The sequence below is a fragment of the Silene latifolia genome, chromosome X, assembly GCF_048544455.1.
Source record: "Silene latifolia isolate original U9 population chromosome X, ASM4854445v1, whole genome shotgun sequence".
Classification (NCBI taxonomy): Eukaryota; Viridiplantae; Streptophyta; class Magnoliopsida; order Caryophyllales; family Caryophyllaceae; genus Silene; species Silene latifolia.
The window spans coordinates 238,676,981-238,691,993 of NC_133537.1; the positions used below are offsets into that span (position 1 = coordinate 238,676,981).

General features: G+C 38.5%; 1 non-coding gene across 1 annotated transcript; it reads right to left on the bottom strand.

Annotated features, from left to right (window-relative positions):
- Window positions 1-13,744: 13,744 nt before the first annotated feature.
- On the bottom strand, window positions 13,745-13,851 carry LOC141625704 (small nucleolar RNA R71). Its single transcript, XR_012535471.1, has one exon. It is a non-coding gene; the product is annotated as a small nucleolar RNA R71 (small nucleolar RNA).
- Window positions 13,852-15,013: the final 1,162 nt, after the last annotated feature.

Below are 15,013 nucleotides of genomic sequence, written 5' to 3' on the forward strand. Positions count from 1 at the left end.
GGAAATCGCAATTCGAAAGTTTGAGCATGTGGACACATGGTGTGTTGAACTTTTATTGCATCAACAAGGGTTAACACACTTGTAAGACATATGGTAGTAATATGGTATTGAATACTCAAATAAAATGTCTACATTTATCGTTTGAGTTATCATTAACTCATCTTGTACTTTGTTACATCCAAACGGGTTGTAAAGGCAATATTGAACCCCGGTAAAGTGAAACCGGATAAACATGGTATTTGCCCATAGTCACTTGTATGAGGTGACGTCTCGAAGTGACTAGATTGTGATGCGATTGATGGCAAGTTCAAGTGCCATAGAGTCATGTGAGATGACTAGTCGATCACATAGGCAGACTGTTAGGAACACTTTGTCGGGCCTAATGACCGCTTATAGAGTTCTGGCAAATTTATATAGCCTGGTCGTGGCAAGAGCTACTATAGTATTCTAATGAGTCAATTCTTTTGACTAAAGACTGTTCGCCCTAGGTGGCACAATTTCAGAGTAACTTTGATTTATGATCCTACGACCTTCTTAAATGGGGTTAAAGGACTTATTTTTTGTTATGATGAGCTGTGGCTAGTCGAAGGGAATAGTGCGATAGGAATTGTCCACCCCTTTGTCAGGGTTAAAACAATATCTCAGGGCCACTCAAGGAGTAATGAACTGGAAATGCGTGGCCATGCTCGGAAAGTATCTATGGTAGGTAATTCCGGTCAATCAGTTATTCTGCAGATCGAGGAAACCACTCTCGATATGATCACTTGCAAGTACGACCCGAAAGACATCTTGCATTGAGTGGGAGATAGTAATAGGACAAGAGAATTGGTGTCGCACACTTGTCGAGGACAAGTGGGAGATTGTTGGAGTGTCCCCGACAATAATGCGATCACAATTATCGATCATGATGATCACATATTTAAATATCATATTTAAGAATACATGAGGGAAAGTAATACTCTTAAGTGATCATTTAATTAATCGTATGCCGATACGAGTTAATTAAATTGCTTAAAATTGACGGATGATTTTGTGAGTAAAATTAACGTGTCTCATTGTAACTCGATTAAATAAGATACGGTCTAAGTAATCGAATTGTTTTATTACTTAGATTAATTTATTGTTTACGAAACAATTGAAACAGATTGGATAATTTATTATAAATACAAGTTGTTGTAATTTATAATTCGATAAACCATTTTGGTACAAGTAATTGAGAATTACTAGTTAATTTTGTATGTGACATATTTTATTAATATGTTGATTTTTAATATGTTTAAAATAAATTATATTGTGACATGTCATGTAACATGTGACATATGACAAAATTGACAAATGACAAAATAAAATGGATCTTCCATTTTATGTATGTACCGAAATATGGAGGGAGGACAAGGGTTTATATTGTATTGTTTATTTTAAATGGAAACACAATGATTATACTCTACTCATAGCCATGCATTGCCATGCATAGCTAGTTTGTCTTGGGTAGAATGTGAAGCTCATGCATTGGCCCTCTACCCTTCCCTCCACCCGGTTTTTGCATAAGAAAAGCCAAGAACTTTTCTCTTATTATTCAACCATTCACTACATAATTTTCTAGTGTAAGAAAAATTAAGAACTCTCTACAATTTGTGAAATATTTTAGAGAAAGAAACACTCATAAAATCCTCTCCTCTTAACCGAAAAAGAAGAGAACAAAAATCCAATTTTGTGTCAAGTTTAATTAAGATTTTAATTAATACTAGATCATATTAATTATTATTATTAAGGGTGTTACTTTGGGTATAATTCCTTAGGAAAGATTCTCCACTTGAATCTTGTTTTTCCACCTTTGTAAAGCTCAAGAACTAGTAAGAAGGTGAACTTACTAGTTCCCATGTTCCGAAATCATCAATGTAAGAATTGATTTTCTCCTTACACTTGTAATTGTTTTGCATGCATAAGATCCGATTTAATTTTATGTCTAAATTAAACTATCATACTATGTATATGTAAACATTTGAGATTAATGAATCCTAACAGTAATTTGCAAAGATCAAACACGGGATAAGCGAAAAGACGAAAAAAGGAGGACTGACGAGAGTACTCGATCGAGCCAGTCCAGGCTTGATCGAGGAACCAGCGTGCTCGATCGAGTAGTACATGGACTCCATCGAGGCACCCACCCCTGTTGATGATTTTTCGCGTGTTTCAGCTACGACATTGGAAGAAAATAGGTTCTTCGATCGAGTAACCACTGGACTTGATCGAGGCACCCCTGTAACTGATGATGATGCTTCCAAACCGTCTTCTAAAGCAAAAGAAGCTGAGCCAATTAAAATTCAACTACCTTTTCCTCAACAATTGCAGAAATCTAAGCTCGAACAACAGTTTGGGAGGTTCATAGAGGTAGTGAAGAATCTTCATGTGACTCTGCCATTTACTGAATTAGTGACTCAAGTGCCGGCATATGCTAAGTTCTTGAAAGAGATCTTGTCAAAGAAGCGGTCTTTTGATGAAGTGGAGACTATCGCGTTCACTCATGAATGCAACACTTCATTGCAAGCCAATTCTCCACCTAAGCTTAAGGATCCAGGGAGTTTTTCTCTTCCTTGTACTATAGGCCCTTTAACTATTGACAATGTCTTATGTGATTTAGGAGCGAGCGTCAGTGTCATGCCGTATAAAATTTGCAATCAATTAAACATGACTAAGCTTAAATGTACTAACATGACTCTACAAATGGCTGACAGGTCGATTAAGCGCCCTATGGGTGTCTTAGAAGATGTGCCAGTTAGAATAGGGAAATTTTTCATTCCAGTCGACTTTGTAGTGATAGATATAGCTGAAGATTCTCTTGTTCCTATTATTTTAGGACGACCATTCTTGCATACAGCAGGGGCAGTTATAGATGTTAGGCATGGGAGTCTTACGTTCAATATTGGAGATGATACTATCACTTTTGGTCTTGACAAAGCATCACGTCCTCCTGATTTAAAAGCTTATTGTCATATGATTAATGCTCTTGATCCTACTATTGATGATTCCCTTGCTTATTGTTTAGGCAGGAATCAATCTGACTCCTGTTGTTCCTTCATATCCTTGGAGCAAGGATGTGGATGAGATAGAGAAATTGATTTATGGAGATGAACCTCCTCCTGAGATGGTTTACAGCTCTGATAAGAGTGTTGACTTGGAGGTCGAGTTGATGCCTTAAAAGAGGAGATATTTAGAGAGGAGCCCGTCGGAATTTATGAGATGAAGCAAGCTCCTATGACGAATGAAGTGTCATATCTCCTTCCTCAAGAAGATGACTTGCAAAGCGATGAACATACTTGCTCGTACTTTATATTAGATTTTGAGTTTGATGAGCCAGAACTTTATTCGTCGCTTATTTTCTTTGCTTGGACTATTTATTGGTGCTACTTATGTTTGTGTGTAGCACATGCGCTAGTTTTTGATTTACTATTACCTGCTTTAAGTTGTATTGATTGTGATTTCTATTGGTATTTATTTTAAATGCAGAAATTTGCTCGACAGGAAGAGTACTCGATCGAGTAAGCATGGGCTAGATCGAGTACCCAAGTGTTTTGGGACAGAAACGTAGCCCGATGATGATAGGAATTGCGCGGTTGATCTTTTTCCCTATTTTTGCGGCTGGTTTGATGGAACTTCTACGCTCTTACCCGGTATTCTCTTCCCTTGTATATACTTTTATTATATATCTCTAGTTATTTCCCATTACTTTTGTTAGATATGTCCTTTAGGTTGCTGGAAATTTTTGTGTGATTGCTATGATGTATGCTCACAATGAGGACACTGTGACATTTAGGTTTGGGGGAGGAGTTTAATTATGTTGTGTGCTTTTATATCAAAAATCCATAAAAATTTCAAAATTTCAAAATATTAAAACATGTTTTTACTTTATTTTAGGTCGGGTCTTCGTGAATTAAATAACAATAATGTTAAATTGCATTGTTTTTGCATTTGAATCCAATTTAGTTGTCCATGTACTTTGTTTTGACCCGTTATTCATGAAAACAAAGCTCATAACTCAAGTCTTAACCATATTGACATGCCTTATACTAATTAGATTTAACAAATTATGTTAGCAAACTACTTAAATTCTGAGGTCTATAGAGCTTCCTAAGCCAGGAACATCAATAAACTGGTTTCATTGTCAATTAGGCTTGAGTGTGGTTTCTCCTTGTGGAATGTGTAATATCAAACTGCATAAGTGTGACATTGATTTCTTGATACTTTTATTGCTATCATTTGACTAAGTACATGTGGATAGGTAGTTCTTACCGTTCAAGTAAGCCATATATTATCCTTTTTGTTAGCCCGTTTGAACCCTTTTAGTCGTTCTATATCCTACATTTATGAGCTACAATCCAAGAATTTGCCTACCTTATCGGGACAGTCGCAATTGCTTGTTTATCATGTCTATTTTTCTATTATGGTTAGGGTAGGACTTTTTGTTGTCATGTGGGTATAACAAAGTACTTTTTAGCAATTGTGTTGTATCCTTGTGTTGGAAAAAGAAAAAAAATATATGAAGCAAAAGAAAAAGAAAAAGAAAGAAAAAGAAAGAAAAAGTCGAAAAACGAGAAGAAAAAGAAGAAAAAGAATTGGAAATAAAGAAAGAAAAGAAATTGATTGCTTCATTTTGTTTTGTCAAGGATCAAAAGGATGGTCGTTAGAGTCTAATGCATATTTGGAGAGTACTTCATACGCTCTCATGTGTTGTAAAGTTAAGATCATTTCATTAAGTTGGGTTCATTCGTGTTTATTATCATAGATTAGGTTTTGGTTTAGCGCTGCGACTACCGTCTTATATCCACATATCCATAACATGCTTTGGCACAAACCATTTCTTTCCCTTTTAACCCATTTGCCACCCTTATTGCCCTTGATACATGTACTTTTGTCTATATTGGATGCATACTTGTTGGGGAAATCTCTATCACTTTAGATTGCATGCATGTTTCATAAGTTGAGTAAGTATTTGTACTTCTTTCTATCTTCACATATAACTCACCCTTACATTGTTATGAGTGCATGAGTGAATCCGCGAGAATTCGACTAATTTGTCTTGCAAGATCGAAAGGTATTTAGCATTTGTCTATAGTATGGTGACTTGAGACTTGAGCTACGTTTTCTATTACCCGTGCCTTTGAATTTGTTTTATTGGTACACTTTGGTCATTGTTTTGTTACAGTTATGGATAGCTTGGGATTTGTATGCATTAAACATTAGCTCTGAGTTGTTTATTCGCCATTTGTATGATTGCCTTTTTGTATTGTGTGATGCTTTACTTGATGACAAGCAAAGAGATGGTTTGGGGGATTTTGATGAGTCATAATTATATGCATATTTATGCCTCCCTTTAATTACTTTTGATACGGTTTCGTGCTAAATTATATTATTTACATGCCTTTTATGTTAGAATTTTGATGCATTTGAGGAGCAAAGGAATGAAATGGGCATCGCGGAGCACGCATGGAGGAATACACGGAGCATGGCACGGGAATCTAGAAGAATAAAGGAAGAGAAATAAGAAGACAACAAGAAGAAAGTGGGCAGGACCAGGTGCCTCGATCGAGTACAATGAGGCTCGATCGAGGAACCTTCATACTCGATCAAGTGAAGAGAGGATCGATCGAGGAACCAGCTCAACTGATTAAAATATGCAATGTCGAGAGTTGGGGTTTCTGATAATTAGTGCCTCGATCGAGTGCACCTAGGCTCGATTGAGGAACCATTAGTTTCCAGAGATTTCCGCAATTTCCTTAAGTCGGTTATGTTTTACTATAAATACCTAATTCGTACCCTAAGTTTATTTACGTCTTATTTTACATAGTTTCGTATAGCTACCCTAGAAAATACTCTAAAATACTTAGTTAGGTTTAGTTTATTGTTCTTACTTTCGGATCTAAGCTTGTTCTTCATTATTATTACGGTAATGTTTCTAATCTTTCTGCAATAATTATTATTCAATCGTTATTCATATTTTATTACTGTTCATAATGTTTCTTATTATTGTTATTGTTGTTCTTCCCATTAGTATGAGTAGCTAAGCCTTTAATCTAGGGTGAAAGGGAGATCTAGGTTGTTAGAAAAGTGTTAACTTATGAATTGATTGTTAAATTGCTTTTGATTGTTGTTTAATTATCGTCTTACATCTAGTTAATTTATTACTGATCAGAATTGATTAATTAGTCTTGCATAAACTAGGATTTTCACCGACCGGGTTAAGATTAGTACAAGCCACGATAATTGAATTAGACCGACTTAATGATAGCGATTGCATGTTAAGTTTTGATCTAAAAAGACATATTAGAATCGACCGATCATATGACTTTCAACAATATAAATTGCTCAATCAATGAACTAAATCTTACCCTTGGATGACTACCTAGTGAACCCGATCCCTAGACTCTTTATTATTATTGAGATCGTCTTATTTACCTTGCAATTAGTTTAGAAATCAAACAATCAAACCTCCATAAAATTCTTACCTTTAAGACAAACTGAAATATTAGCAAACTAGAACAGTTAACTAGCCTCCCTGTGGATTTTACCCTTTCTTGCCACTAGCTACCAGTTAGTACTAATTTAGGATTTATTTTGATTAGGTGATACGACTTTAGCCTTATCAACAATGGCATACAATTTGTGGGAAAGAGAACAATGGCCTTTTGTGCACAATGGAACATCAACCGGTGACCTCCACACCAGGCTATCTAAAAGCAAACGGTTAGGCCGAGTCCAACAACAAAGTGGTGATCAATTGCCTGAAAAAGAAGCTAAAGCGAAGAAAAGGCAGATGGGATGAAGAACTCCCTCTAGTCCTCTGGGCTGACAGAAGTACACCTAAAACATCAACTGGCCAGACACCCTACTCCCTGGTCTATGGCAGTGAGGCAGTAATTCCGGCAGAAATTTACGTGCCTACCTCCAGGTGTGGCCTGAATACTATAGAGAAAAACAAGCCGTTAATGCAAGACAACCTGACCTTGGCTGAAAAACTAAGAGATGCAGGCAGAATCAGAATAGCATCCTATCAACAAACAGTAGCCAGAGGCTACAACAAGAACGTTCATATCAGGGTATTCATAGAAGGGGATCTAGTCCTCCGAAAAGTTTTTCCAAATACAAAAGACAAGACTGCAGGTAAACTTGCCCCTGTTTGGGAAGAGCCTTGCCTGATCGATTCAATAGTAGGTCAGGGAGCTTACAGACTTCAGACCTGAGATGGAGACATGATTATTAGATCCTGGAATGTCTCTCACTTAAAACTATTTTATGTATAAGTCCTTTTATTTTGCCTAAACCAGGGAAGGCTACCAAATCTATTTCTTACCTGGCATGCTTCTACGTGTAACTGTCATGAATAAAATGATCCATATTTTTTGATTCTATGTGATTTCCTGCTACTTGAAAATGCCTGATGTTGTCATAACCTGAATTTTCTGACCAGTCCTTCACTTTACATCTTAAATCATTATATCGAATCCTGAAAACTTGCTTTACGCTTTTTTTAGCATAATATACTTGCTTGCTTAAAAAAATTTCAGGATTGAAGGTCACTCCACCCAACCTGAACAACATCCCAGAAACGCTTCACAAATTATGACATAATAGAGATCACTAAATCTCAATATTTTGTCACATCTAAACTACATAAAAACCTGAGCTCAGTACAAAAGACAAGTAAGATGGTGAAAAAAATCCGGACTACTTGTCATAAGCCCTCCTGACAGGTTGAGATTCATAAGCCCTCCTGACAAGCAACTTCCCCTCCTTCCCAAAAAGCCTTTCTGACAGGCTAAGGGCTACAAGCCTCTAAACAGGCCGAGGGCCATAAGCCCTCCTAACAGGCATCATCTTCACAAATACTAATTGCATATCAGGTAACAAGAAGAAAGATTAAAGTAACCTGCTTCAAGTTGCATATTCATTCACAGCACGTGAAAACCAAAAAGTAAACTTTATCCAGGGAACATCCCCCCTAAATGGGCCAAAAACCAATCAAAATACGCAAAGTTTATCTAGGGAACACCCCCCCCCCCCCCCTGGATGGGCCAAAACTTATCCAAGCAAATTTTTAACATGCCTTGGAGGCAGTAGCAGAGCCAATCCCCTCGTCAGCCGTCTCTTCCTCATCATCATCCTCATCAGCTCCATCTTCGCCTGAGTCACCCTTGTCCTTATACAGAGGAGAGTCAACCTCATCATCAGAATGAAGTTTGTGAAGATTAGGGTAGGCAACATTAAGGTCAGCCATCTCCTGCTCGGGGTTCCAATATGGCCTGACTTCAACAGGCTCCTTCATAGCATCGACCCGACCTTTGCCAAAGAAGTACAGGGTAGCATCCTTATACCTACCTTGCACTGTGTCCCTCTCAACAGTCAGCTCTTCATTTGCTTTCAGAAGCTCTTGCATAGCCTGCTTCTCGACTTTAAGCTCATTCTCGACTGTAGCAAGCTTCGCTTGGGCATACTTCGCTGCATTTTTAGCAGGCCCCAGCTTAGATACTTCAACAACCAATTTGGCTTTGCCAGCTTCATTCTCCTTCTTCAGGACCTCATTCTCCTCCTTTAACGCTTTCATATTAGTCTTTAGGGCCGCAACATCCTTCTTCAATTTCTGCACCTCCTAGTCCAGGACGCTATTCTTGGCATTAGAAGACTTCAATTCACACGCACCCTTTAACATGTCATTCACATTCTGCATAGAATCATGAGCAGGTAAGAAAGAGCATGACTATAGTTAAAGACAGAATGAGACGCTGGGAAGAAAGGGTTATACCCCCTGCAAAATGGAAGCCAAGTTAGGAGCACAATCCCCGGAATAGTACATAGCAGCCACAGCCTGGGCAGATGATTCTTCAGCCTAGTACACGGAATAAGGATCTTCAACCAAGAAAGAATGAGCTTGGATCTGTTCCTTGGCAAAATGAACATCACCAAGCCTCGCCTTGACCTCTCTGATCTCCCCGACACCTTCACCAATAGTCCCAACACCTTCAGGAACCTCCTCTTGCCTTTTCCTTTTATTGGCCTACTTGGACTCACCAAGGTCACCCACAACCTGGAAGGGATACACCAGTTGAGCCTGATGGGTAGGGACCTGAATCTGGAGAGTACTGTCACTCCCTTTAGCCTCACTCCTTCGAGACTTCTCCTTAGTGATTTGAAAAATCCCTGCCTTCACTTCCGCCAGGCCAAACCCGGCGATCCTTGCAGAGGCCCTGGTAGCTACATGACAAAACCCTATATCAGCGATACTAACATATGTTCAACTTAAAAATCGACACAGGAAAACGAAACTTACTTCTAGAGGCTGAGGCCCCAGAAGCCTTTGCACCTTTGGCAGCCTTGTAAGTACTTAGCTTAGCCTTCATAAAACGAGGCAAAGGTTCTTGGCAAAGGCATGCAGGCCAACTCCTCTCTTCCTCTAGCAGGGCCATGAAGGCTGCAATACGATCAGCTGACTCCTCAGAACTAGGATCACAAGTCCAGCTAGCCACTATGAAACAACACAAGTAAGCACGCATTAGAATTTATGTACAAGTCATATGTAATTATGTTCTGATTACATGGAGGGAAATACTTAACAGTCTCCACGGCTGGATAACTAAGATAATCCATGTCAGGGGCAATATAATCAACCTTGACGAACATATAGGTTGTGGCCCAACCTTTGTCGTCGCCTCAATAAAAATTTGTTATCAAATGAGCCATCTTTGCCCTGACACGAAAATTGAAACGCCCAGTAGCATTACTCTTTAGGTGATAAACATTCTTAAAATCCTCTACGGTAATCACCAAGTTGTGCTTGGTACATAATTGCTCAAGAGATTGAACAATCGTTCCATATTATGGGCATGAGTTGGAAAGGAGAAACCCTAATAGCCCTCATAATATCAACCATAAATGGAGTAAAAGGAAGTTTACAGCCCCCCTTTAACGCCTATTCAAAAATACAAAACCAGCCAGGGCTGCACCAATTGGCCCTGACTAGACCATTTTCTAGAATCCAAACTTCGGCTCTATTAGGAAGGATACCTCTACCCTTCATATAATGTTCAAAGGAGGGTTTGAGATGATTCGCCTCAGGAAATGAAGTAAATAGCGGTTTGACAGGAGTAAAGCTGACATCTTTATGCATAACAGCCAAAATTTCTACAGGTGGGGAAACCTCAATAACCTCATCCTCAGGAATGATGTCAGGAACATCAACTGCCGTTGGTGTTTGCCCAGCCTCAGCAGTTTTGGGGGCAACAGTTCTTCTTCTCCCACCAGCCATTTTTGGATTGATTTGAATTTTTGAGAAATGGAAATTATTTTGCAAAAAAGTCAGAGAAAGAAGAGAAAGATTGGAAAATTGGAGAATTGAAAGTAAGAAGAAATTATTGAAGGCTTCAATCAACTTATCGGCGGCAGAACAGGCAAACGGATAATGCAAGTGGATGAGTTCAATCATAACTCTCCTAGGTTTTGATGAACCTACCCTATTAAATGCATTCTAGCCGTTAGGAAGTTGAAGAGAATACAAACTCTGAAGTCTTATCCAACAAGTCACTAATTTTTGCCTAGCCCGATTTTTTTATCTCCTTATCCCTGGCCACAACCAGCGGAAAAAGGAGATATGGGGCAATTGTTGAGCCAGGATTTATCCAGCCTGGTCAGACAAGTTTTAGGCAACAACTATTAGGCCATGCTAGACAGGGGAAACCCAGGACAGAATATCTATCATCTATACAGGCGCTAGCCAGGAGGGAAAGGCAGGTCAGGCCGTCGTATCTGGTCGGACTTGAAGGAGTACACACGTAGCACACATAGGATACAATTTGTATACGTCAGGCAACAACCAGAGTGCAATGGGGCAGTTACTTCTTTCATGGAAGACCAATTCTACAAACCTATAAGAGAGGAAAAGTTACCAACCAAGCGGAAGACGTGAGCAGAATATGGTTAGAGGAAGAAGCTCACGTCCGGATTAATAGGGCACGAGGCTTATTAACTAGCAACGTCCATATTAATGGTTGGGAGGAGCCGTTAAAGATCATTGAGGGCTACTATAAATATCAAGAGGAAAGAAGACATAAGGCAGATCATCAACATTACTCACACACTCTTACTCTATTGTATACATTTTTTTTTTTGAGTTATTCATCCATACATTCATATTACAAATCGCCTGGCAGACCTGTATTTGGTCAGCCTACCTTAACAATAATAAAATCCCTCCTGGCTTGGTGCCCGTAGCTTTTTCACTTATTCCCAGTGTTTTCCACGTATAAATCCTTGTGTTCATTTCATTTATTTACTCTTTAATCTATTTACTATACTAGTCTGGCATTATTAATTGAGTTAGTGATGTGACTCATATTTGAGCATATTTAGTCCCCGAATTTACCTCGTTCCTACGTTTTTTAGCACATATTTAGGTCATTTATTGTCTTTAGTTTCCCATTTTGCATATTCTTTGAGGTTTTGTCTCCTTGGTAGGAAAAGATTCCTAACCTTGCATTTATGAGGCGAAATGGAGCTAAATTGACCACATCTAATGACCAAGCATCAAAGAGAAGACCAACACTAGAGGCCTAAGTAGATAATAAAGTGAAATGGGCAATGATGAAAGGATCCTTGCATCCCCGAAATGATCCTTGCGGATTGTTAAGGAGGAAAAGAAGAAAAGCTGTCTGTCCAGGAATCCGAGTGGATCGATCACGATCCGGGCGTCTCCCAACAGCATGATCCGGGCGTCTTGTGCCCAAGACGAGCTGCTTGCAGCACCCTGATCCGAGCGTCTTCCCCTGGATCCGAGCGGATCCTAAGACAGAGGAGCCTGTGCCTTACCTCAAGACGAGCGTATTGTGGCAAGACTAGCACGTGGAAATGCTTGTTTCCTTCGAGAGGAGCATTTCCTAAACTTTTATTAGGGTCTTAATAGTCATTTAAGCCCTTAGTAACCCTAATCTTTGTACCTAATCTTTAGTATAAATAGCCCTTGTACTACCTAGTTTAGAGGCATCTCGTAACAATCTCCTAATCATCTCTTAATAATATCTTAATCAATCTCTTAATCAAGTTATAATTCTCTCAAATTAGTCTTAATTTAGTTGTAATACAATTTATCAACATTAATCACATCTTAATCTTTTCTTAATTTCTTTATTGTTCTTCATTTATTTTGGGTAATTAGAAGATTATTTGGGTTTATTTGGAGGATTGACAACCTTCCATCAATCATCAAGTACTTCTATTATTCTTTGCTTTATTATTTGGAATCATATTCATAGGTATAATTCTCTCTTAACCTTGTTTAATTATTGTTAATCACTTTCATTTATTCATCATGTTTTGACTTGTTAATATGATTGACAACCTTATTAACATGTTAAACTTGATCATGACTGAGTAGTTGCTTTGGCTAGGGTTAATGGGGAATTAGGGGAAACCAACATGGGTAATATGTTTTCATAATTAAATTGCTTGCTTGTTGTGATTTCAACTTATGCAGATGTTATGTTTGATGAAATGCGAGCCTATGAATCCTTGCATTTTTTACCCATCACCTATATTTTCAGTGAGGCTTGTAAGCTTATACACCAACTCGAGCCTCATTAGACCATGTATATAGTTGAATAGGAAGGATTAAGTCGACTTGTAGGTGTTGTACAATCTAATCGATTCGACTCCGGGACCCAAACTTTCTTAGGGATTGTAAGCTTATACACCAACTCGATTCCATCACAACAATAAGTGCTTGCTATATAATTGAGAACATGTTTGTATGATCAACTCCCATGAATCCCCTATGAACCCATGACACCCTAGTTCTTTTAATCAATTGTTTACATTTCATTTTAATTGCGTTGCTTGTTTTCATTACTTTACTTTCATCTTGTTAATTAGTTTAGACCAATTCCATCTCAACCCAAATTGTGACACCCTAAGACATAGCTATTTGCAATTGAGAATCCTACATCAATACCCGTCCCTTGGGATCTGACCTTTACTTACCTCTTTACTAAGAGTAGTTTGTGAAGTTATAAATATTGTTTTGGTTGGTAGCTTTTGACGACGAGTTTAAACCGGACCAAAAATAGCGCCGTTGCCGAGGACGGTGTTATCTTGAATTGATTTTCATTAGTTGTTTTTAGCCGTGTCTTTCTTTACCTTGGGGAAGTCAATTTCTTCTAGTTTGTTCTAATTATTTTCGAGTTGTTTGATATTTTGCATGACTAGGAGATCACAAGGTAATCCATTACCTATTGACCTTGAAATTCAAAGAGGTATTGGAGATATTGTGGACATTCAACCAAATAATATTGAGTTTACCAACCCTTTTGCAAGAGAAGGAGAGGATAACCCAATACAAAACCCACCACAAAATCAACCCACAATGCCGAGGAGAACCTACCACATGGTACTCCTACACCACAACATCTAACCGGTAATTTAATTGCCAAATCCCCATTCATACAACTAGTTGAGAGAAGTTAATTTGGAGGGATGCCTAGTGAAGACCCTCATTCACATATGGAGAATTTTTGTGACTATTGTGATGCGATTTCTCAAACCGGGGTTACTCAAGACCAAATCCGATGGGTATTATTTCCTTTTTGTTTGATTGTACGCAAAGCAATGGTTGAAGAGCCTAGACAAGGCTACCCTTGGTATTGAATCATGGAATAAGTTAGCACTTGCTTTCTACAAGAAATTCTATCCTACGGAGAAGACCAATATGTTGAGAGCCCAAATCACCAGGTTCAAGCAAAGGGATGAGGAATCATTGTATGAAGCATGGGAGAAATTTAAGGACACTTGTCGTTCTTGTCCACACCATGGACTTAGCGAGTGGTTTCTTGTGCAATAATTTTGGAACGGTCTATTTGAAGATTCCCGCAATATCCTCAATATGGGATCCAATGGGATGTTTACCGAAGTTGATGACAATCAAACATGGGCCAAAATCAAAGAGATGGCGGTTCATAATTGATAATATAATAGACCTCGAAAGGCTACTAGAGGAGGAAAGTATGAGGTAGATTCCATCACTCAATTGGGTGCTCAACTAAGTGCTCATATTGACACCGTGAATTTGAAGTTTGAGAAGGCCATGGCTAAGCTTGATGAAGCTTCCAAATCACCCAAACATGTTAATACTATGGTGGCATCATCCTCAATTCCAAGTGGAGTATGTGAAGGTTGTGGAACTTTGGGACATGACCAAAGTGAATGTAGGGGAACAAGTGAACAAGTGAATGCTTTTCAAGCATACAAAAGTGGCACCCTTATTCCAATTATTACAATGAGAATACCAAATTCCATCCAAACCTTTCATACAAGAGCCAAAATGTTCAAAACCCTCAACCAAGATACACCCCACCTCCAATGAGAAATCAAACTCAAAGACCCTTTTATAACCAAAGCCAAAGTTATCAAAATCAACCTTCATACAATCAACCCAATGACTAAGGCTTGGATCTTCAAAAAGCGGTCCTCCAAATGCAAAAGAACCAACAAGAATTTTTCACCCAAATATAAAAAGATAGCCAAGCCAAAGACATCACCATCAACAACATACTAGCCCACACCAAGATGTTGGAAACTCAAATGACTCAATTAGCATCTTCTAACTCTCAAAGACAAAAGGGGCAATTACCACCTCAAAGTAATCCCCCAAGACTTGAAACGGTGAGTGCCATCCATTTGAGAAGTGGTACAAGATATGAGGGGCCGAAGAGGCCAATTTTTGAAGATGTTGTGAATTCTAGTGACAAGCAAAGAGTTGTGGAGAACTCTAAGGAAGAAGAACCCACCACCAGTAACACCCCCATTTATTCAGGAGCCTTTAGCTAGACATTCCCAAATAAATAGGACTGTTACCATCTCGGTTTCCCGAGGTAGTGAATAACAAAATCCAACTCACCAAAGTACTTTAAATTAAAACTTAGAGACTACATGTTCATTACAACTTAACCAACTAAAACTCAATATAAAATAATTACAA